Source organism: Macaca thibetana, chromosome 16, assembly GCF_024542745.1.
Source record: "Macaca thibetana thibetana isolate TM-01 chromosome 16, ASM2454274v1, whole genome shotgun sequence".
NCBI classification, from domain to species: Eukaryota; Metazoa; Chordata; class Mammalia; order Primates; family Cercopithecidae; genus Macaca; species Macaca thibetana.
The window spans coordinates 32,475,322-32,497,580 of NC_065593.1; the positions used below are offsets into that span (position 1 = coordinate 32,475,322).

General features: G+C 51.5%; 1 protein-coding gene and 1 long non-coding RNA gene across 2 annotated transcripts in view; one reads left to right on the top strand and one right to left on the bottom strand.

The window, feature by feature from the left end:
- The window catches only part of TADA2A (transcriptional adaptor 2A), a 556,520-nt gene extending 556,368 nt beyond the window's left edge, over positions 1-152 (bottom strand). The window contains exon 1 of the mRNA XM_050764615.1: positions 142-152. The gene's annotated coding sequence lies outside the window, so the exon portion shown is untranslated. The remainder of the gene's footprint in view (positions 1-141) is intronic.
- The window catches only part of LOC126939355 (uncharacterized), a 30,709-nt gene that overhangs the window by 154 nt on the left and 8,296 nt on the right, over positions 1-22,259 (top strand). The window contains exon 2 of the long non-coding RNA XR_007720354.1: positions 8,567-8,672. This is a non-coding gene — a long non-coding RNA (uncharacterized LOC126939355). The remainder of the gene's footprint in view (positions 1-8,566; positions 8,673-22,259) is intronic.

Here is a 22,259-nt window from a genome sequence, read left to right on the forward strand (position 1 = left end):
AGGTGGAGGCCAGAGTTCTGCTGCAGAGTAGGGGTAGTCCAAGACCGAGCCTTGTGGAAGGTTGGGGTGCAGCTGGGTCCGGAATCCCAGGCGGCTCCGCTGCACTGCTGGGCTTTGCAATTCAGCGGCTGTTGGCATTGTCCCCCCTTACTTTCTAGACCTGGAAGTTTGTTCCAGGCACAGTGCACATCTTTGGAGGGGGAGGGGGCGCTTAGCAGCAGAATCTCCCTCCTCCCGTCCCTCTTTCTGTGCCCCCTCCCCCAATCCATCCAAAGTCCACAGGGTCCGGGTCCTGGGCGAGCTGAGTGTCTGTCTCCCACAGAGCACTCTCGCAAAGTTGATTCGGGCGGTTTCCTGATGGGGGCGGGGAGACCGGAGGCACGGCGCCGGCGCGCAGTAAGGAGTGGACCGGGAAGCGCCACGGGTGAGGAGTTGCAACCCTGGCGAGAAAGTTGTGAGAAAACTGTGATCCGGAGACACCTTTCACGTACAAAAACAAACGACTAGGCGGGAAACCGGGGGCTCCAACGGCGGCTGGGGGTGATGGTCGTGGCGTTGGGAAGAGGGAAGGAGGAGCGGGATGCCAGGACGCCACGAAGAGGCTGCAGTAGATGGGCGTGCAGTGTATGGGCAGCGTGTGCCCGGATTCCAGTCCTCCTCTGTCCAGGCTTCGGGTTGGCACCGGCTTTCCCAGACAACAGCAAACCACACCCTCCATAGTTCACTCCTCAGGGAACCCATAACTCCTTAATCCCTCTCTGGCTAGGAACTCGGGACCGCCGCCCCCAGGGGCGCATTTGCCCAGACGTGGCGGACAGATCCTGGTCTAGAGTGCCTTCGCCTGGAAGAGTTACTTTAGTTTTTCGGAGCACTCAAGTCAAACCCTAAATTCCGTTTCGACCACACCTGTTCTGGGTGGGCTTAACCAGGATTTCTCCTGAAGTGGAGTCTGAAGGTGATTGGGCTGGGCGGTCCCATTTTTGCCCCCATTTTTGTGCTTTGGGGGAAGGAGTGCTAGGAAGGCTCATTTCACCCGAGCATGGAAGACAATGATGGTGGGCGTCCCTCCGGAGCTGGCTGGTATTGTGGAATTGGCCTTTGGACCCCACTCGCGATGCGCAGACCAGGCGGAGGCTGAAAGGGGGAAAATGATCGGGGAAGCGCAGTCCCATTGAGCTTGGGCTGGCAGGGAATCCCGCTGTACAGATGGAATACCCTCTTCGGACGAAAGGGGAAGCTGCTACAGCGAATCTGGCTTGCGCTCCGGGGAACCGTGGGGTTTTAGGGCTCTGCCAACGCCCCTTTGCTGACTCCGCCCGCACCGCGCAGCAACCCCGAGGCCCACAGGCAGCCCCCGCCTTGCCGCCGGCGTCACTATGTCATGGAAACCGAAGCCGCGGAGACCCGCAGTGCGACTCGTTGGCGTTCTGCCCTGACCCCTGGGTGCCGGAACCCTAACGCCTTCTCCACACTTTCTTGCACATACACATGTGGGCTCCCGGCTGCCGGCCGGAGGAGCGCAGGGAACTAGTCAGCTCCTGCGCGCCGCCGGCCTCCGCCGGTCTCTCCCAGGCCCCGACGCAGGGCGGGGCAGAGGATGGAGAAGGCGGTTCTGTGACCTAGCGGGCGGGCTCCGCGGGCTCGACTCGGCTTCGCGCTCCTCCTGCGGACCCGGCACTTCCCGGCGGAAGCCGACCGGTACTCGGTAGGATTCTGGCACCCCCGAAAGCGCCAAGAGCCGTGTGGCACCGGGTCCTCACTTCCTCCACCCGGACTCCCAGGCGCCTCCCAGCCTGCTGCGCTGCGTGAGGCCTGAGGGGGAGGGGGCCCATCCAGCCCTGCTGTCCTCACCCTCCTCCCCTCCCCCGCATCTGTCCCGGTTCTCGCCGCCAGCGCTCTCGACCCAACCGCCCCTTTCTGGAATCTATAGTGGCCCCAGTCCCGGGTGGCTCGCCTCCGCCCCTGCCCCAGCTGGGCTCCTTCTCATGCAAAGCAGAGGGGTCACGGTGGAGTGTGGGGCGGTCAGTGGGACCTACCAGACGACAGCTGGACCCAGCTGCCGGCCCTTCCCCAACGCAAAGCCTGTCACATCCCTCTGGTGGGCAGGAGGAGGTTGCTCCATCCATTTGGGGAGCAAGAACCTTGGGACCTAGGTGTAGGGGAAAGAAGGCCCCTCTCCACAGACGGACCAGCGAGGCAGGGGAGTTGAAGGTGAGGACAGGACGGTCGCTCTAGGGCGTCAGGCTCTGTTCTTCCTGGTGTCCAGATGGCTCAGTAAACAGGTCCGCAGGAGCCAGCCCTGGCGTCTACAATGGGGGTCGGGAGCGCAACTCAAAGTGCGCCTCTTGGCTCCAGATTCTAGGTTTGGAGTCCAGATTTAACTCCTCCACGGGGACAGCACATTAGACTAATGGTGGGTTTTGTTTTGTTTTCGTTTCCATTGAGCTTTTGTTTTAAAACATAATCGGTCGCAGGGACATGGAGAGAAAACTGACCAGGCTTTCTAAATTCACCTTCTCCGAAGCCTTTCAGCTCAGCTCTGCATTTAAGCCAGTGTCCGTTCAGCGAAGAGCGCCAACCTTCCCTCCTCACCTTCCAGGCCACACTTATTGTCTGCATCCTCAACTACGCAAGCGCTTTCCTACCCAACGTCCTCCACAGACCCACAGCCACTTACACCGCCCAGGACCTGTACATTCTGGACCAGGATCCGTGGGGATCATTTTCGCTGATAGCTCGGTGACCGCAGAATCCTTTCCACCCTCCTCCCAGTCACCCCCAGATATGGCCCCAGAGGGCCTAGGAGGTGACTTTCACTGTCCAGGTTTCTTTTCTTGAGAAGCTCCTTGACGATCAGCACCAGATCTCCCCAGATGCCTTGCAGTTTGGGAAGCCTGAAGGTGCCCCTCTCAAACTTCCATCCCCCTTCCTTCCCCACGAGGTTCCAGAATGATGCTCGGCCCATGGACAGAGCCTGCCCAGTCACCCCCCTGGCCATTTCCCTCCTGTCCCTTCTGCTCCAGGACAGCCCAAGGAGCAGAAAAGAGTGATAAGGCCGTGAAAGGAGGCACCTGGGGCGGAGCCGGCTCTAGGAGGTTACCCCATGCGGAGTACACACTCAGCTACACCCGTTCCGGAAGAGGGAGGAAAGAGCACCCCTGGACTCTGCCGGTCCCAGAGGCCACGCAAACTCCGCCCAGACTCGGTGAGGCCGCGGTAATGCCACGCAGGGAACTGCGTGGATAAGGTCGCTCGGATCTGAGCGCCAGGGTCTCCCGCCTCACCTTCCCCTCTAGATCTCTCCAGACTCAAATTGCCTTAATCTCACCCATCATTCTCTCATGGAAATGATCTACTCGTGTGCAGTACTTTACAGCTTTTGTCACGGTCTCCCCTGAACCGTATAGCAAGGGGGTAGTCGGGGGTGGAAGAGAAGGGTACTATCTCCACTTCTCCTGCCAGGGAGCCCAAGTTAGGAGGCTTGCCCGAGATCCCTAGGTCAGCGCACTATTTAAGGTGAGAAGTTGGGTGGGGGGCTTGGCACCTTGCTCCAGTGTGCACTTTGCGCCCGGCCATGTTTTCTAAGCAAGGGGGGCTTGGTCTGGTTAAGGGGGAGCAGGGACCGCAGGACTGGGAAAGGGCAGCATCCGGCAGGCCAGGGCGTCACGGTGTGTGCCTGGCCTGGATAAACAACTCGGGCTTCCCACGAGCGCTGGAGGGACCCTGGGCATGGAGCAGGGGCGGGGGGGGGGGGGGGGGAGCGGGTGCAGGGGGCAGGTGGAACAGCGAGGTCAAGCGTGGAGATCCCCGTTGCCAGTCAGCTCCGCGCCGCGGAGCAAAGACACGGCGTGGATAATCTCGCGAGGGAAACGCTGAGTTGAAGAACAGAAAAGAGAGATAGAGGCAGAAGTGAGGAGAGAGGGACAGGAAAAGAAAATAAAGGCAGAAACCCAGAGAAAAGACGAGACGGAGTACGGAAAAGCAGGCGGGGATAAAGGAAGGAAAGATCTGTCGGGGAAATGCGGGGAGGAGTGGAGGAAAAGAAACAGAAAAGAGACCCAGCCACGAAGAAGGCCGCGGGGATGGGCGCGGAGCCGAGGGTCCTCCAGGCACGAAGCGGGTGTGCGGTTTTGGGACAGGCGAATGCGTGCGGAGGAAGGAGGCAGCGTATTTGGTGGGAGACTCTGCACCCGTGGAAAAGCGGCTCTGGGCAGGAATCCAACAAATAAATAAAACGTCTAAGACGGCGTGACAACAATGTGTATTTGGGTGCGTGCCCGTGTTCCTCTGTCTGAACACACTCACACCCAGTAAGGAAGACAAACGGGGCTCGTGCCTCACAGTAATTAATCCTCTCACTAATTGACTCTCTCCTCTTACCTAATGGCGGTGGTCACTGCCGATATCTGGAGAGATATCAAGTAGGGGGAGACAGAGAGAGAGCGAACCCCAAAGCTAATGACCTTTGGGACTGGGATTGAGTTTTTTCTGGACTTGGCAGCTCTGAGCCCTGCCCCCACCTCCACTTTTGGGCAGAGTTCCATAGATGTTGCTGCCTTCCTTCCCCTTCCAGGTTTTGGGCAGCATTAATAAAGATCTCCTCAGATTAGGGTCACACACACTGAAGCTCTTCTACCGCCCTCCACCTGGGGAGATTAGTTTCAGAGGCTGAAAGCCACCCCTGTCCCTGGGACATTTCTTACCTCCCTGCAATATCAAAGCTCCCCTCCCTTGTTGTTCCCTCAGGGGCCCAGACCTTGCACCCCCTTCCTTCAGGCAGTACTAACTCTTCCAAGGACCTCGGTGGTGTCCTGCAGTCCCCTAGGGCGGGTGGGGTTTTGAATGGGCTGAGAAGCAGCCTGGGGTTGATGGAAGGAGAGCGGTGGGAGGTCAGGGCAACGATGGGGAGAGGCTTCCAGAGACAACCCTCTTCAGACTTGGGTTGAGAGATACAGAGGCGCAGAGGGGCACAGCTGCCACTAGGCAAGAGCGAGGCCTCTAGGGACAAAGGAGGGAAAGGTGGGCTCTATGCACTGTGAGAAGGAGCGCCAAGTGTGTGAGAGGCAGGAAGGTGGTCATGTCTCTGTGACTGTGATGGTGACCGTTCTGGTCTCTCTGTTTGAGCATGGGGAAGGCCCCCTATGTTCCCTCATATCACCCTCAGTTTTCAGACTGGGGAGAAGGGCCAGAGGACTGGCCTGGGACTTCATGGTCCCCTTGGTAGCTGAGTTGGCTGGGAGGGGCACAACACGCACAGTCTGTCTGGTAATGCAGCTTTGAGGCTTGGGTTTGGGAGGTGAATGTCAACTGTCACCCCTGTGAGGTGGCAGCTTTGCTCTGTTGGCCTCCTCAGAGGCTAAATAAAGAAATGCTGGGATCTATAAACCACTCAGCCCAGAGAGAGGAAGGAGGCAGGACGGGCAGCTCCCTAGAAAAAAATCCACTCCCCCTCCCAACCACTAAACACATTTTTAATTGTCCCTTGGGAACATTTGTACATTTGACCAAAGCGAATCTCAAAGCAGTAGCAGCAAAATGAGTCGGAGGGGCTGGTGGTCCAGAGAGAGCTGGGGATCGGAGAGGGGGAGGTGAGGAGAGGTGGCAGGCATGTTTGGGAAGGTGAGAAACTTGGCTCCTTTCTCACCGTCTCTGTCAAGCTTTAGAAAGAAAGTGAGCAGGAGAAATAAAGTTCCAGGGGAAAGAAAGAGAAGGGCATATAAAAGGCAAATCCAGCCCAGAAAGGAAAGAAAGTGAAGAAGAAAGAAAAAGGCGGGGAGGGGGGAGAGACTATAATAAAAGAGGGTGAAGGTGGCCCCAGGAGGCTGGGCCTCGTCCCAAACCATCCGTCTTCATTGTCTCCGTGTATGCAAAGGCAACTCTGGCATAAGGAAAACCCACTATTGGAGCCGAGGCTTTATTTTATATCCTATACATCAGGAGGGAGGCAAAGCTTTATTTTCGCCAAGAGACAGATATTTTATTTCTCTCTTACGGTTTTATGTGTGAGAGATGTCAGGTTGCCACAATGGATGGCTAATGCATAGGCAAGAGGAAGCCGTGTTGGCATGCTGTGTGTCATGGGGTCTTGGGGGGGTGAGCGGGCCTGGGATTTAGGGCTGATGGGACACTCTGGGGGATTTCTGCTAAAACATCTCTCTTCATAAATCCAGAAGCATGGTCAGCTCAACAGGGAGAAGAAGGAGTTTTAGAGAGAAAAGAGTTGGGCTTAGTAATAAACGAACACACAAAGGAACCGCTTACCTTCTAACACGCTCGGGCAACGGGGGGCATGACAGCCCCATGGAAATGCAGAGACCCATGTCCACGCACACAAGTGCCATTCACAGGGAAGTATTTTCCTGACACAAAATCCAATGTCAGTTTCCTTTCCTTCCCTTTCCCCATGTTACATTTTTCCACCCTCCTTCACCAGAAATCTTTTTTAACCTCCTCAGAGCCTTGGGGAAAAGAGCCATTAATTTGCAAATCATCTGATCTGTGAAAGGATCAAGATGCCTGGTTTTCACTGCTAAATCCAATGTCTTGAGTGGACACAGAGGCACACACAAGCCCGTCATGCTGCCAACCCTTGGGAGCGTAGGTGCCACATCTGTAGCCAAGAAGAGACTCCCTCTCCTCCCGGGACCTGCAGCTGAATTAAGCCTTAGATTCTAAACTGCATAATGTTCATATTTTTAAACCTGGAGAGAAGTGGAGAGATGAAGGGGGACAAAAAGAGGGGGAACTTTGTTAATTAATATGCTCCATTCAGGACTTAGACTAATTGTCTTCCCCACTTCCAGCCACCCCCCCTCCACCCAAGCCATTTCTTACAGGAGTTGCTTTTATTCATTCTCATGTCCTACTCTTTTCATTTGGATTAATATATACTTGTTTAATATCTACTGTAGAGCAAAAACGTGACCACGCTTTTTCCGTCTTTTCAGAGGGTCAGAAGTAGCACAGGATTCCTAGACAAGGAGCGTGAAGACCTGACTGTCCCTGGCCATTGGGGAAGACATTTAGCCTTTCCGGGTCTCAGTTTTCCCATCTGTAATATGAGGGGATTCAGCTAAATGATTACGGAGGTCCTTTCCAGCTCCGACCTCCTCTGGCCGAATGAGATAATGTGTGAAAACACTTTGTGAACGCTAACACCGGACGAATGCCAGGGATCATTATTACGATTCTAATCAATCCTCTTTTCTCCACATGGATCTTTGCTGTTTAGTGCCAGCAAGCAGGCTAAAGAGGGTGAAAGCGAGAAAGCTTAGCGGAGATGCAAAGCTCTGTGCTGTGGATGGAAAAAAAAAAAAAGCCCTACATCTCCAAAAACATTGTGTCTCTGTGTGCCCCCTGGGCCTAGTGGGAAGGGTTGGAGAGGAGGAGGCCTGACTTGGTATGACCCTCTTCGGTGTACGTGGTGGCAGAGAGTGTATTTCTTCAAAAGCATTGTTGGTCTCCAAATGACTGACATGGGAACCTGATGGGAAGGCGATTTGCAATTGTTTTTTTCCAGGAAGAAAGAAAGAGCAAGGTGTAGCTGATTAGCAAGTTAATTATTTCAGTACCCCAAGGGTTCCAGTGTGGTGGTAAGTTGTCCAGCCCTGGTATAATTTCACAGTCCGTGCATTTCCTGGTGAGCACCTGGGGTGCCCGAGTCTGTCTCTTTCTCCTTCCACCTGCCCTGTGTCTTCCTGACGCACCTGGGGAGATGAGCAGGGGCTGGGGAAGTTGACGGTACAGGGTACACATTCGGCTTAAGCTGCGGGTGGGGGCCACCCCCAGCACAGGGTGGAGGAAGCCCAACTGATGCCATCTACCTCCACTGAGTGTTTAATTATCTGGCCCTTTCTTCTTTAAAACAATCTTTTGTTTAATAAATATTAATGAGGCGGGTTATCGGAAAGTGTAGTTGCCATGATGTTATTTCCCCAGCCTTAGCATGGAAAGAAACTGGGTTTGAGGAGTCTTTCCGCCTCTCGCCGCCTCCTACCCCGCCAGCTCTCCCGTGCTCCTGTTCCGCAGCAGCTCCTCCGGTCTCACTTCAAGATTTGATTTCCCCTTGAGGGAGGGTAGGGGAGGAGGGAGGATTGTGTGGTCAAATGGACACTTCCCCTCGGAGAGATAAGTTGGAGACGTGAACATTAGCCTCAAGAATTAACAGCTTCTGCCGCTCTCTGCTCTCGGGGCTGAGAGGGCCAGCCCCCCGCTGCTCCTTCCGAGATGGATGAAGGGAGGGCCCTACAGTTTACTTAAGAGCGGTCCCATCTGCTCAGACTGGCCTTTCATAAGGGGAGGGATTTATGCAGTGTCCTTGTGCACAGACCTGGGATTTGGCTGAAAACCTTGGGCCTCTGAGAATATTACTGAACGCTAAAACGTTCAGCCATGGAGATGATTCATGATTTTGTCTGCATGGACAGGGTGTGTGTGTGTGTGTGTGCGCGCGCACGCACGCGTGTGTGTGTTTGTTGGGGTTGCACGCACACTGATGGGTGCTTTTCACCGTTCTCACTTTGAATCCAGATGTTAGGAAACTTTTTTTCCTTCTGTATTCACTCAGGAGACAACCCCTGGCACCAGGCTCTGGAGAGCCCGCTTCCTGACTCCAGCGGTGCGAAGATGATACAATACTTTCGGGTGCTGACATTCAGCTGTCCCCCAAACAGGTTGGCTGATAGCTTTGCTGGTCCTTGGAGAGGGGCCGGGGGCTGTCTAAAACGACAGTTCTGATGACTGCTTCGTTGCTGGTGGCAGAGGATTTGGGGCACAGGGGTGGAGTTAAGTCCAATTGCAGTTTCAACTGGACTTGGCCTCCTTTATTTTACAGTCCTAACGGGTCTCCATAGGAGAAAAAGTAGCGAGAGAAACGTAGAACGCAGGAAAGCAAGCATAGGGAAGAGTTTCTTGTCTCAATCTTGGTACTGCCGTGCCAAAATGAAGCCCAGGGATGGTTAAAAACAGATCCTACGGGCCGGGCACCTTGGCTCAGGCCTGTAATCCCAGCACTTTGGGAGACCGAGATGGGAGGATTGCTTGAGGTTAGGAGTTCGAGACCTGCCTGGCCAGCATAGTGAGACCTCATCTCCAAAAATAAAAACTTAAAAAAAAATTTTTAAAAACCAAACCAAAAATACAGATCCTAGGGAACAGACCTTTGAGGTTCCCTATGGGATCTTGGCCTGACTCTCGGGAGATGAAGAAGTCCTTGGCAAGTTTGAAAAGACCTACAAGTGCCATCTATTCAGGGGACTAAATGTGATTTCACTGCCCAGTGGCGGTTAAGGAAGGAAGCATTTTGCATTTTCAGCTTGTAGGATGGTCATTGGTGGTCCTACCATCTTGCTCATGTTCAAGTTTGGTCTTGTAGATGAAGCCCCCAGCTTCCCACCTCTTAGTTTTTCTTTTCCCTCAGGCCATTCATAATTTAGCTAACATTCTAGTCCATCGGCCAGCACGCACTTTGAAAGGTGAGCTGGCAAGCCTGTAACTGTGTGCAAGGTTGTTCTCATTTAGGCTCCAGGAAGAATATAGTTTCCCCATAAGAAAGAAAAGTGAGTGAGAGGCTGAGGTGGGAGGTCACTTGAGTCCAGGAGGCAAAGGTTGCAGTGAGCTGAGAACCATGCCACTCACTGCATTCCAGCTTGGGTGACAGAGTGAGACCCCATCTCAAAAAAAAAAAAAAAAAAAAAAAAAAAAAAAAAAAAAGAAAGAAAGAAAGAAAGAAAGAAAGAAAGAAAGAAAGAAAGAAAGAAAGAAAGAAAGAAAGAAAAGCAAGTTAAAAGCAAGGAACCATTTCTATGAATCTTTTAATGAAGGATTTACCAATCTGATAAGTACGAAGCTCCTTTTCCTCCTTCTGAATAAGTAAGTATGTCAGTCAACGCTGAGGGTCTGCAGAATCCATAAAAAATGCTTTCTTTGGTCTCTCAGTTTTAACACATGCTGGGGCTTGGGCCTGCCTCTGACAGACTGGGGAGGAGTAGACACATTCCAGAGACCAGGTCTTGGAGTGTTATCTCTTCCCCCACCTCAAATCCTCACCCTCCACTTTATCTGTCTTTAGCACGAATGCAGAGACCTCCTAGGGAAGTGTGAAGGGATGGGTTTTCGTCAGGTTTGGGAAAGGAAGGGGAACAAGAGGAGCCCCAAAGAAAGAGGGGGGTCACTTGGAATTTTTAGATGACACTGTTTTGTTATACTTCTCGTGTGTTGTGTATTATGTCCTACAAATCGCGCATTTGTTACAGTCAGCCAGTGTGTATGTGTATTTGCCAAGTGCTGCTTGGCCAAAACAGTGTTAAATAAAATTGTAAGAAATGCTACCAAGGCCTTGCATGGGTTATTTAATTCTATCAATGATAAACAACGTTAATGTGTAGCATCTCGGTCGGCACAATATCATGTTTCATTTATATATGCTGAGATATATTTAGGCATGAAAGATACAGTTTTCCAACACATATATTTCCCAGTGATTACTTAGGGGAAGTGTGATAGAAACAGCAGAAACCTTTCTCTCTCACATAAACCTGCACCCTGCAAACGCAGACTGCCAGTCACACTTAGTCACATGGCCAGCCAGCCATGTACATATTTTCATATACATGCCTTCACAGGTAAATGTAAATGTAGATTTTAGAAACGTAGATTCAAATTTCTGTACTGGCACACGATTCTAGATACATGTAGCAGCACACACAGGCAGCTTTTCAAAGTCTTTGTTACATTTACACATTTTCTCACACACTTACCTACCCTGCTGCATAGACTGATGCTAACACCAACATGCATATCATCCCACGTGTGGATATGTATGTGTACACATGTTGGTACTCTCACTGCCAAGTGCTGATGTGCCCAGAAGGATGTGTGCCCACATGCAGGACACAGTTCTGCCCAGTCTCCTCCTGAAATGGGCATCTATGTGCATGTGCACATTTGCACACACACATACACACTCCTCCACCCCTGCTCTGGGGAGTACACTAACATTCACTGACACACTCCATATGGCCATGGAGCAGCAGCTGCCCTATTACTCTCGGAGGCTCCAGGCCTGGTGGACAGTTTTTGACCTGGGAACTGTGTGTTTGCCCTATGAACCCTGAGGCCTTCAGGATAGGAAGCCTGGAGGATCAGGGTCAAGATGCCAGCCTGTCCAGCCTCTGATGAAAATCATATGAAAACGTAGGAGTGGGAGAGGGGGTTGGGTAGCTGGTCTCTGCAGACAGATGCCTCCAAAAGAGGATCAAGCTTTTATTTGCTCATTTGACAAACATGTCAGAGAGGTATATAGGAGTCAGGATGCCTAATCAGCTTCTCTGATTCTGACTCTGCTGCCAGTTAGCTGTGTGGATCTAGGCAACCTGCTCTCTAGGCCTCAGTTTCCACATCTGTAAAGAACGGGCCTGGGGCTGGACATGGTGGCTCACGCCTGTAATCCAAGCGCTTAGGGAAGCCGAGGTGGGTGGATCATCTGAGGTCAGGAGTTTGAAACCAGCCTGGCCAACATGGCGAAACCCCGTCTCTACTAAAAATACAAACATTAGCCAGGTGTGGTGGCAGGCACCTGTAATCCCAGCTACTGGGAGGCTGAGGCAGGAGAATCACTTGAACTCGGAGGGTGGAGGTTGCAGTGAGCCAAGATCGCACCACTTCACTCTGTCTCAAAAAAAAAAAAAAAAAAAAAAAAAAAAGAATGGGCCTGGATGGGCAGTTCTCAACCTTGGATGCACAGAGGAATCATCCGGGGAGCTTTCAAAAAATACAGATGTCTGGGCTCCACCCCAGACCAGTTAGATCAGCATCTCTGGGAGGTGAGTCCCTTGCATCTTTTTTTTTTTTTTTTTTTTTTTTCCAAAGCTCCCCAGGTGATTCTATGTTCAACCAAGGTTGAAACCCAGTGGCTGAGATGGTCTCCAAGGCTCTTCTAGACCAAAAGCTCTATGCCATGGAGGACTTTCCATACAAAAAGCACTGTGCTGGGTACCAGGGCACCCTGCTGAAACATCTACATTTACTTGTATAAGGTCAAAAAGTTATTAAAAATTATTCTTCTTTCAGTTTAGGCAAAGAATAATTTCAAACAAAGTATATTTATAATGGAAATACTCATACTTGCATTTCCAGCTCTCTTTTTGTGTCTTTGTTTCCTTTCCAATTTATCTCTCTCTGACTCACTCATCAAACATTAATTATATGCCACATATACAAATACTATACATGGGGATCTGGTAAATGTGATAGATACCTTTGCTACCCACACATATTTCCCGGCTAGCTCCTCACCCAACCTGTTGGATGGCATAATATTTTTAGCAGGGTAAATGATAAGGCACAGGCTCCAGGAGGAAAGTTTTCTCCCCCCGCCCCCCAAGCCCAGCTGTGAGTCAGAGAACAGCAGCCCCCAGGCCCGTGCCCCAGTTCTGGAGGCTGGCATGGTGCTGAGGAACGCATTGAGCTGCGTGTCCTAGAAAGCTGCTCTCAGACCTGGGCCTTTGGGAATCCCACATTAATATTCTCCACTAACAGTTCCCCAGGCAGGGCCAGTCCCCGTTGAAAACAAACCTGCTCCGTGAGCACACCTGCTGGAGAAGACTGCCTCTCATCCACAGTAGCGTGCAGAAGGCAAAGCTGAGACAAGACAGCCTGAGCTGCCGCCTGTGGGCCCCTTCTGTGTTGGAGGATGTTCAGGAGAGTATGGGGGAGGGCTCCTGCCTCTCATCTGCAGTGGGGTGGAGGAGAGGGGTTTCATTCTGCATGGAGGGCCTCCACTTTTCCCTCTGTGTACTAACCCACTCAGGCCTCCGAGAGAAACTCAGACTGGTTCTCTCTTTCCCTCTCTCCCTTTAGCTACACTGGCCTGCAGAATTTGGGATGAGGTTTCTCTTTAGGAAAGTTGTCCCAATGTGGCCATGGTGGCAGCTCTTCTGTCCAGGCTAGTGCCAGAGTAGGGATCAAGGCTGAGACCCGTGGGTTTGATCTCTAACCCTGTCATTCACTCCTGTTTGCTGCCTGTTTCTTTGTTTATCTCTTTATTTTCCCCCATCCCTTTCATTTTGTCTTCTCCCCTGATGACATACGGAGTCAAGTCCTGGCCACCAAGGTGGCCTTGAACATAGCGTAGGAGTGGTTGCTGGGCACAGCGGACCTCTCATGCCATGCCCAGTCCCTCTTCTCCCCTCCCCTCTCCTCTTGCACAGAGGATGAGTTTGGTGCTGAGGAGGGAGAGGCAGCAGGGGATCCTCAGATTCTAAACTCTGATCCAGGGCCCAGCTTCCCAGGCTTGAGTCCCTTCCCAGGGCCCACCTCCCCTTGGGCCTGGGGAACGTCACACACCAGGAAGTGATGGATTCCCCAGGCACCTTCAAAGAGCTCTGCATTTGTTTGCAATGCAGACCTTGAATCTTGCTCTGGTCATAAATGTTGTTTATTTTGACTAGGACCTACTGAAAGGGACTGGGGGGTATAGAGGGCAAAGAGAGAATTCTGTAGGGAAGATCATAAAACCATTAGCAAGGCAGGGCTTCTAGAGGTCACAGGATCACAGACATTTTCTGACTGGAAGGAGCATAGGCCATCAGGAAGGTCAGAGATGACCACTTTGTCAGCAAAAGGCCTTCAGGGGCCACACAGGGCTAGGGTGGGGGGTCTTTGGGCCTCTTGTGTGTGGACTGTTTCTAGAAAGTGGACCCAAGGTATGGGGTCATGACCCCCCAGTAACCTTATGCCAGGTCGGGGAGGCCAATCTTGCTGAATCTGATGGATTTGCCCTCCTGGTGGGAAGAACTAGTTGCTTGGCTGTGTAGCAGAGCCTCCTATCCTAGGGAGTGGGCACAGCTCCCGGGTTGAAGATTTTGCTTCCAGCAGCTCCTGGGGAAAAGACTTTGCTCTACTATAATTGATGGAGCAGCTGTGTATGCCAGGGGCTGTGCCTAATGCTCTTCTAGTACCTTGTCTTATTCACCCTTTGAGACAATGCTTGAAAGAGATGTTTCCATCTCCATTTTGCAGATAAGAAAACTGAAGCTCAGAGAGAAGAGGTGGTTTGTCCAAGGTCACACAGCAAGTTAGTGATAAGGCTGGGAGTAGGCTTTAAGACTTGGGACTCTTTCAACCTAATCTTCTCCACATCTCTCCTCTTCTTCACCATCCACTGTGGTCTGGTCTTCTGCGGCCTGAGAGAACAAATGGGAGTAAGGTTCCCCTCCCTCTAAAGCGTATGTTGGGCTGACAAAAAATTCAGGAACAAACCTCCTGATTTTTTTTATTTTTTATTTTATTTTATTTTATTTTTGAGACAGAGTCTTGCTCTGTCACCCAGGCTAGACTGCAGTGGCATTATCAAGGCTCCAACTCGTGGGCCCAACCTATCTTCCCACCTCAGCCTCCCAAGTAGCTGGGACCACAGGCACATGCCACCACACCTGGCTAATTTTTAAATTTTTTTTATAGAGATGTCTCCCTATGTTACCCAGGCTGGTGCTGAACTCCCGGGCTCAATCGATCCTCCTGCCATAGACTCTCAAAGTGCTGGGATTACAGGCGTGAGCCACCGTGCCCAGCCTGCAAACTTCCTTCTTGTAGGGGGAACAGCAGAGTCTTCGGCCCCTTCCAGTCCCTGGAAGTCCCTCGCTCTGCCGAGAACATGCTCCCATAAATCCAGTCCACAGTCAGGCAGCTATCCTAGTTGTCTTTCACTAGCAGTGTGACTCAGAGCAAGTCGCTTCACCGTTCTGAGTCACGCCTTCCAGATCCACCTCCAGACCTGGGGGCTCTGTGGAAGGTGAGGTTTGGCGGAGGTGGTGGTGAGCGGAGCCCTCTTAAGCTCTTGTTTGGTGTAATAGCTCAGGGCTGGGCAGAAGGAGATGAGACTTGATTTTGCCCCTAAACCTGACTCAAGTTACATAAAGATTCTTCAAAAGCAGGCGAGGCAGGGCTTGGTAAGATCCCTGCTGAGCCCGTGAGAGGCGGAGAGCCAGGGCAGAGGCAGCTTAAGTAGCGGTTCTTCCCTGATCCCCTGACTGTGTAATCCAGTTGCTCAGAGAATGGAAAATCCCTTTTGCCTCCCCCGGCCCCCTCCCCCACAAAGGCCTCCTAATAGGCCTGCCAGCTTTGGGGTGCTAATCTGCCCAGACATCACTCTGTGAGCAGGTTGCCCAGGGTTCCAATCCCAGCCACCCCACAGTGGGAGATGGGGAAGGCTGCGGGGAGCAGGGGGGCCTTCTCGGGAGTTGAGTGTGGGGGATTGCCTGCTCTCTGGCCTGCCCAAACGATCAGAGAAACAAACAGGCTCTGTGCTGAAAGAAACTTTGGGGATGGAGACAGGGCACAGGATTGGAGGGAGGTGGACAGGAGGGCTGGGTCCCCTGGCAGAGGTGCCTTGGGCGGGACTTATTATGAAACAGTCTCTGTCACTTCATCTACCAAGCTCCTTTCATTTTTATTTAAAGAGGGCCCCCCTCCCCAGCAACTTCACCTCCCCACCCCCTACACTTTCACTCATCCATCCACTGAGCCGCTGACAGCTGCCCTGCGGGTGAACTCCTGATCCTCCCGCGGCTGAGGCTGGAGTGATACTAGAGAGGCTCAGGCCAGATCACTGACCCGCTCCAGCCCTCCACCCTCACTCCCCAACACACTCACTCACTCCCTCCAGATAGGCCCACCTCGGTTCCCCTGAGTTGGTCAGAGGGAGAAGAAAACGAAGGAGGTGACAAAGCAGAAAGAAGGACCGGGAGGAGGATGAAAAGAAATAAATGAAGAATGGAGAAGAGGAAGAAAAAATCAGAGAGACCAAAAATCAAACAGTGAAGGAGGAAAAGGGAGGAACCGGAGAAGGAAGGAAAGAGAGGAGGAAATGAAGTACAAGGAGAAGATGGAAAAGCAGGAGGAGAAAGGAAAGAAGGAAGGACGAAGAGAGAGAGAGAGAGGGCAGAGACTGGAAGGCTGGAGCCCAAGCCCAAAGCCATCATCCTTAATAGCTGAAGATGCTGAAGGGAGGGGAAAGACAGGGTTGGGGAGGACTGGTGGGAGGAGGAGACCGCACAGGCGGGAAGGGAAGTACGAAGTTGCTCCAGGTACGATGCATGAGCCTGGATGGAGCCTCACCCACCCAGCTCCCAGCTCTGGAAACACAGTCCTGCCTCTGAACGAATGTCCCTCAGTGCAATGCCACAGACCGTGTCCACAGCCACGCAGGCTGCAGGCAGAGGAATCTCTCACCTGGAGTGGTCAGAGTTGTGGGACCGGCTGAATGGAGCCCTACAGTCCCTTCCTAGGATGGCGACAGCGTATGCCCCAGGCTGCGTTAACCATGCCAGTCTCAGCTGGCCTCACCGCCTGTAGCGTCTGGGTCCTGCCTGATCTCTTTGGTTACGGTTAGAAATTTCTCCTGATTTGAGATTTTATCTTACAATGGACTGGGCCTTAAAGACCAAGTACTTTCCACCTCCTCATTTTATAGATGTGAAACAGGCCTGGCGAGGGGAAGAAACTTGCTTACAGTGACATTGTGAGTTAATTGTGAGCTCTGCCTTTCTAAGCTCGAAGACCAAGGCTGAGACAATAGCCAGAGAAGACAAGGGAGTGTGGTGTCTCTGCAGAGGGCTCGGCATTCGATTCCTTCTGCTGGGAACACAGCCACAGCATTTTTTATCCTAGATGAGAGAAAACATTTGTGGCTACGATAGTTCCCATATTTTAAGTACCTACGATACACCAGCTTTGGCATACATTATTCTCAATAACTCCTCACACGTATGCTGTCATGTAGATATTCCATGCCCTGCATTTACAGAGAAATAAATCAAGGCCCAGAGAGGTTAAGTAACTTGTCTGAGGTCACACAGCTAGGAATTTGAGCTGGGATTTGCTCAAAGTTCATGCTGAATCTCTTATGCCATGCTGTCTCTTGGGTGTCCATAGGCAACACTCTTATTCCCTACCTCATTCCTACCCCACCACCACATACATAGCCCAGGGATTAAATCTGAGATGTCCTCATGGCAGCTGGAACTGATATTGCCAGGGAGAATGCAGCTGGGTGGACCTGACCATGTCCCCTCATTTCCCCTGAAAGACCCCACAAAGACAAGGGGAAGGTCCCCTGAGACTCTATATGATTTATCTGGTGATATTGTTATTTTATGGGATGGGCCAAAGAGGTGTCAGGAAGCAAGTTCGCTGTAAATCTCTTTTCTCTGCTCCCTTTCCCTCTGCGCGTCCCCTCCTGGGATTTATGGTGAAATCTGTTCAGACCGAGGGACTTGGGGCTTGGGTTCAGGCTTGGGGTGGTACGGCAAGGGACCGTACATCTTCCTTCTCTAGGATCTGCTAAAAGTGTGCTATCCACGCCCCATCACAAGCTGCAGCACTGTGTCCACAAAACCCTTATTAAGATCTCCACGGCACTCGAATAGCTCTGCAGACAGAGCACATGACCTGCCGTGGAGTTGTGTTATCTGGACCCACCCATAGGCTGGTGGCCCATGTGTGGCCCCCTCACTGGTGGGCACGAGTTTGTGATTCCAGCCAGGAACCTGGGAGCAGAGCCCACCTGGGAGCAGATGTGTGGCCCACACACAATGGCCCTGAGGCCAGGAAGAAGTGGCAGGGCTGGGGGTGCTCCTCATGGGTGGCAGGTCAGGAGCTAGCTGGAAAGGAACCTGCTTTTGGGTCCTTTTTGAGATGGTGGTGCACAGGAAGGAGGGCAGCTTCAAATTTGCTCCCCACCCCGGGGCAGGCAGGCTCAAAGTGACCGGCCCTGCAAACACTGCTGTGGGCTCTGTCACTGGGGGTGAACACAAGGTCACGCACTTGAGAGGGCAGATGAGGCTGGGCACCCTATCCACCTTCACACTTCGCCTCAGTGGCTTTCACAGCTGCAAATACTGGCTGATCTTCCTGAGCTGAGCTTGTCCAGTCAGAGGCCAGTGTGTGCCGGTTGCCACCAGAGGCCTAGAGCCAGCTCAGTCCAGGGAGGGAAGACATAGGAATGAGAGGAAGGCAGAGGAGGGGAAGAGGAGGGAAAGGAGAAGTTAACAAGGGAGGGGAGGAGCAGAGAGAAGAAAGGCGGAGATGCTAGCAAAAGCCTTTCCTGACCTGCCCCCTACCCAGATCACTCCTCCACTGTGATGAGAAATCTTCTCTCATCACAGCTCCTTAGAGGGTGCTAGTGTGGCCTCCTGCCCACGGTGGCCTCCAATATTCATGAGCCAGTGGTTGCAGAGGAATTTCTTCAAACAGTCCATGGCCCCTGGAGGATGCATCTTGAGCATCCATGACTCCCCACAGTCCCAAGTCCAGTGTGCAGAATCTTAGGGAGGGCTGGGTGAATCCTGGCTAAATGAATACAGAGAAAAGAAAAGGGGAGAAAAGGAAAGAGTGGATACCAGGTGTCTCCCCAACCCCGTCTTCACCCTGCTCATCTCCTGACTGCCTGAGCCAGGGCTGTGCTGTGTCTCCAGTTAAATATATGGAATTATCTATTACAATACTTCGATATTTATTACATTGATTTCGCTTTAAATGCTTTGTAAATCATAGCAAAAAATAATGGCCTTCCAACAGAGAGTCATATACCGTAATCAACTGGAAGAAAGTCGGCATTGTAATTTAAAATAAAAAAAAAAAAAATCCTTATGTGAGTCTCGTTTAAATTAAGAGACAGGACGTGATTCAAATAATAAGACTCAAGTGAGGCTGGTTTTTCTTGGCAAATTAGTAGAGGTTTTAACTGGAACTGAAAAGGTGTTAAGGTGGAACACTGACCTTATTAGACCTTAATTATTTTCTGTTGTTACATTCCTGGAGCCGAGGGTTTTTTTTTTTTTTTTTCTTCCTTCCAAAGTGGCCATGTTAAACCTCATCTCAGGAACTTTGGCTTTAGAGAGATATCACTTCTCAAGAGGCATTAGTGGGATAAAAAACAGACACTTCGCCAGCGTCCCTTTTCTCCGTCCTCGAGTTTCATGGGCACCCAGAATTGCTGGTTTGGAGGCAATGTTCTTGTCACTGAAAGCTGAGAATTTGCCCCACCCATATCTCTGATTCCTTTAGCTTTTTACCTGTGGCCTTCTTAGTGGTAGCCTCCTCTCCCTGGATCTAGCTGATGGAGCCAGCATCCACCTGGCCAAGAGAGAGGAGAGGGATGAGTGTGTCTGTGTGTGTGTGTGTGTGTGTGTGTGCACATGTGCATGTGTGTGCTGATTGGTGGGACACAGTGGGAAGCATTTTCCTCACCATGTACTGCAACCTTCCTGCTCCATGGCCAGAATTGGCTGATCATCACTCCCAAAGTTGACCAGGCCCAGCCCAAGATGCCCACAGCACTTAGAGATAAAAATGGAGCAAATGCCACCCCCTTTAAATGGAAATCACGCAAGTCAATGGCCTAGCACTATGCCTGGCCCAGGGAGGCATCCAACCCTGGTAGTTTTGTTTTTGCTGGGAGGAAGAGCACTCAGCAGAGCGCTCTTTTCACTTGCTTCCAGGATCCCTCCCACATGCCCTGCTGGCCCTGGGGTGGGGTGCAGTGGTAGGGAAGAAACAGCGAGCCCCAAGAGTCCTCAGGACAGACATGCATTCTGCAGCCACATGCCCCTCCCTGAAGATAACCCACTTGAGCTCTTCTTACTAAACGCCATTGGCTCCCGTCCTCCCCCAGCCTCCAAATCAACTTTGCTCTGATCAGTGTGATGGAGAACTTTTTCCGAGGCTGGGCCTCTTGGGGACCGTGTCTGGTGGTTCATCATTATCCCAGGGAAGGTTGGGGTGGGGGTGGGAGATGACGCTGAATCAGTAAGAAAGGTCTGAGGGTGAGCAGGACCCGTTAGGCCATCACAGATGGGACAGAGCCCCCAAGCAGGAGGAAAACCAAGGCTTTCTATGGTTGCCTATCAGTGGAGAAGTGTGGCCAGTGCTCTGCAGAGGACCTCCAAAATCCTAGAACATCAGGTCGAAAGGGTTTTAGGGCCATCTCAGCATACCCCCTTGCTTTGTGGAAGGGGATGCTGAGGCACTCTGAAATGATCAAACACCCTGCGTGAGCATCCCAGAGTGGGAGCAGTGTTGAGATGGCAAAGGAGGGGACACAAGAGCTATGGGTGCTGTGGCCTCTGACCTGGAGGCAATCTTGCTCCAGCTGAAGGGGCCCTGGTGCCTCGATATGCAAAGACCCACTTTCAGTCTTGGCATAAGTGGGCCAATCCCTGCTTCTGGCCAGTTGGAGTGACCCTTTCTGGATCCCAGTGACATCTCTCATCACCTAGAAAGGCCACATGGATGAAGGAGGGCATGCCGGGAGGAGCCAGAGGTCTGGGCTTTAGCCCTGCATGATTCAGGGAGCACTCCCGCTTTCTTTTTTTTCATTATTATTATTATTATTATTATTATTATTTAGTGTACTTTAAGTTCTGGGATACATGTGCAGAATGTGCAGGTTTGTTACATAGGTATACATGTGCCATGGTAGTTTGCTGCACCCATCAACCCGTCATCTACATTAGGTATTTCTCCTAATGCCATCCTTCCCCTGGCTCCCTAGCCCCCGACAGGCCCTGGTGTGTGATGTTCCCCTCCCTGTGTCCATCTGTTCCCATTGTTCAACTTCCACTTATGAGTGAGAACATGCGGTGTTTGGTTTTCTGTTCCTGTGTTAGTTTGCTGAGAATGATGGTTTCCAGCTTCATTCATGTCCCTGCAAACGACATGAACTCTTTTTTTTTTTATGGCTGCGTAGTATTCCATGGTGTATATGTGCCACATTTTCTTTATTTTCTTTATCCAGTCTATCACCGATGGGCATTTGGGTTGGTTCCAGGTCTTTGCTCTTGTGAACAGGGCTGCAATAAACATACGTGTGCATGTGTGTTTATAGTAGAAACACTCCCCCTTTCTAGACCAGCTTCCTCCTTGACCCACTTTCCTAACCCAGTGTGTGGGTGATGAGAATTTGCTGGGAGGCTAGTCGTGCAATAGAATTGTAAACTATGAAGTGCCGCACAGGTAGGAGGGACTGTCGTGGCCAGTCTGGATAGCCAACCCAGACATCGAGAGGAGGACTTAATCAGACATTCGTTTGCAGGCCCAGAGTGAGCTTCTGGCTTTTACCTCCCTCTTTTCTACCTTCCTTGTGGCTTAACTCCAAACTCTGCCCCACCAGGGAATGGGACAAGGGAAGGAGCTCAATCCTCCCAATAATATTCCTCTGAGATAGGTATCAGCATACGCATGTTACAGATAAATAAACTGAGGCCCAGCCAGATTAAATAACCCTACCCTACAGCTGCTGAGAGGAAGCACTGGGATACGAACCCAAGTCACTCTGACTCCAGATACATCCGAATCCCAAGCTGGGAGGTAATAGTACACGGTGGAATGTAAGCTACACGAGGGCCGGGATTCATAGACAATTTGTTCCCTCCTGAATCCCCAGCCCCTGAAGCAGCACCTGACACTGTCAACAGTCAGTATTTTAAAATAGTACATATTGGCTGGGCACGGTGGCTCACACTTGTAATCCCAGCTCTTTGGGAGGCTGAGGCCGGCGGATCACCTGAGGTCGGGAGTTCAAGACCAGCCTGGCCAATATGGTGAAACCCCGTCTCTATTAAAAATACAAAAAGCCGGACGTGGTGGCGGGCACCTGTAATCCCAGCTACTTGGGAGACTGAGGCGGGAGAATCATTTGAACCTGGGAGGGGGAGGTTGCAGTGAGCCAAGATCACGCCACTGCACTCCAGCCTGGGCATGACAGAGAGAGACTCCGTCTCTAAAATAAAATAATAAATATCAACATTAATGGAAAAGTTTGGTGTAGCAAAAGTGAGCTAGGAATAAAAAAGTTATTGGGAGTTATATCTTACATCACGGTTTTATAGAGGGTTCTGTGTGGTGGATAGTTTGAGGTGGCATTTTTTTTAAAGGTAGAGATGGGGTCTTGCTACATTGTCCAGGCTAGTCTCGATATCCTGGCTTCAAGTGATTCTCCTGAATGGGCCTCCCAAAGTGCTGGGATTACGGGTGTGAGCCACGGAGCTGGGATTACATGTGTGAGCCGCTGGGCTGGTTGCGGGTCGCAGTTGACTGTTCATGGTAGCGGTTTCTCTAGCCATGACAGAGGTTTGGGCCTCAGAGAGTAATTGAGTAAAAAAGAAACAACATTAACAGTGAAGTAAAATCTCTGTGGACATATATAGATTATATTAAAATTACATCATAGGCTGGGTGCAGTGGCTCACGCCTGTAATCCC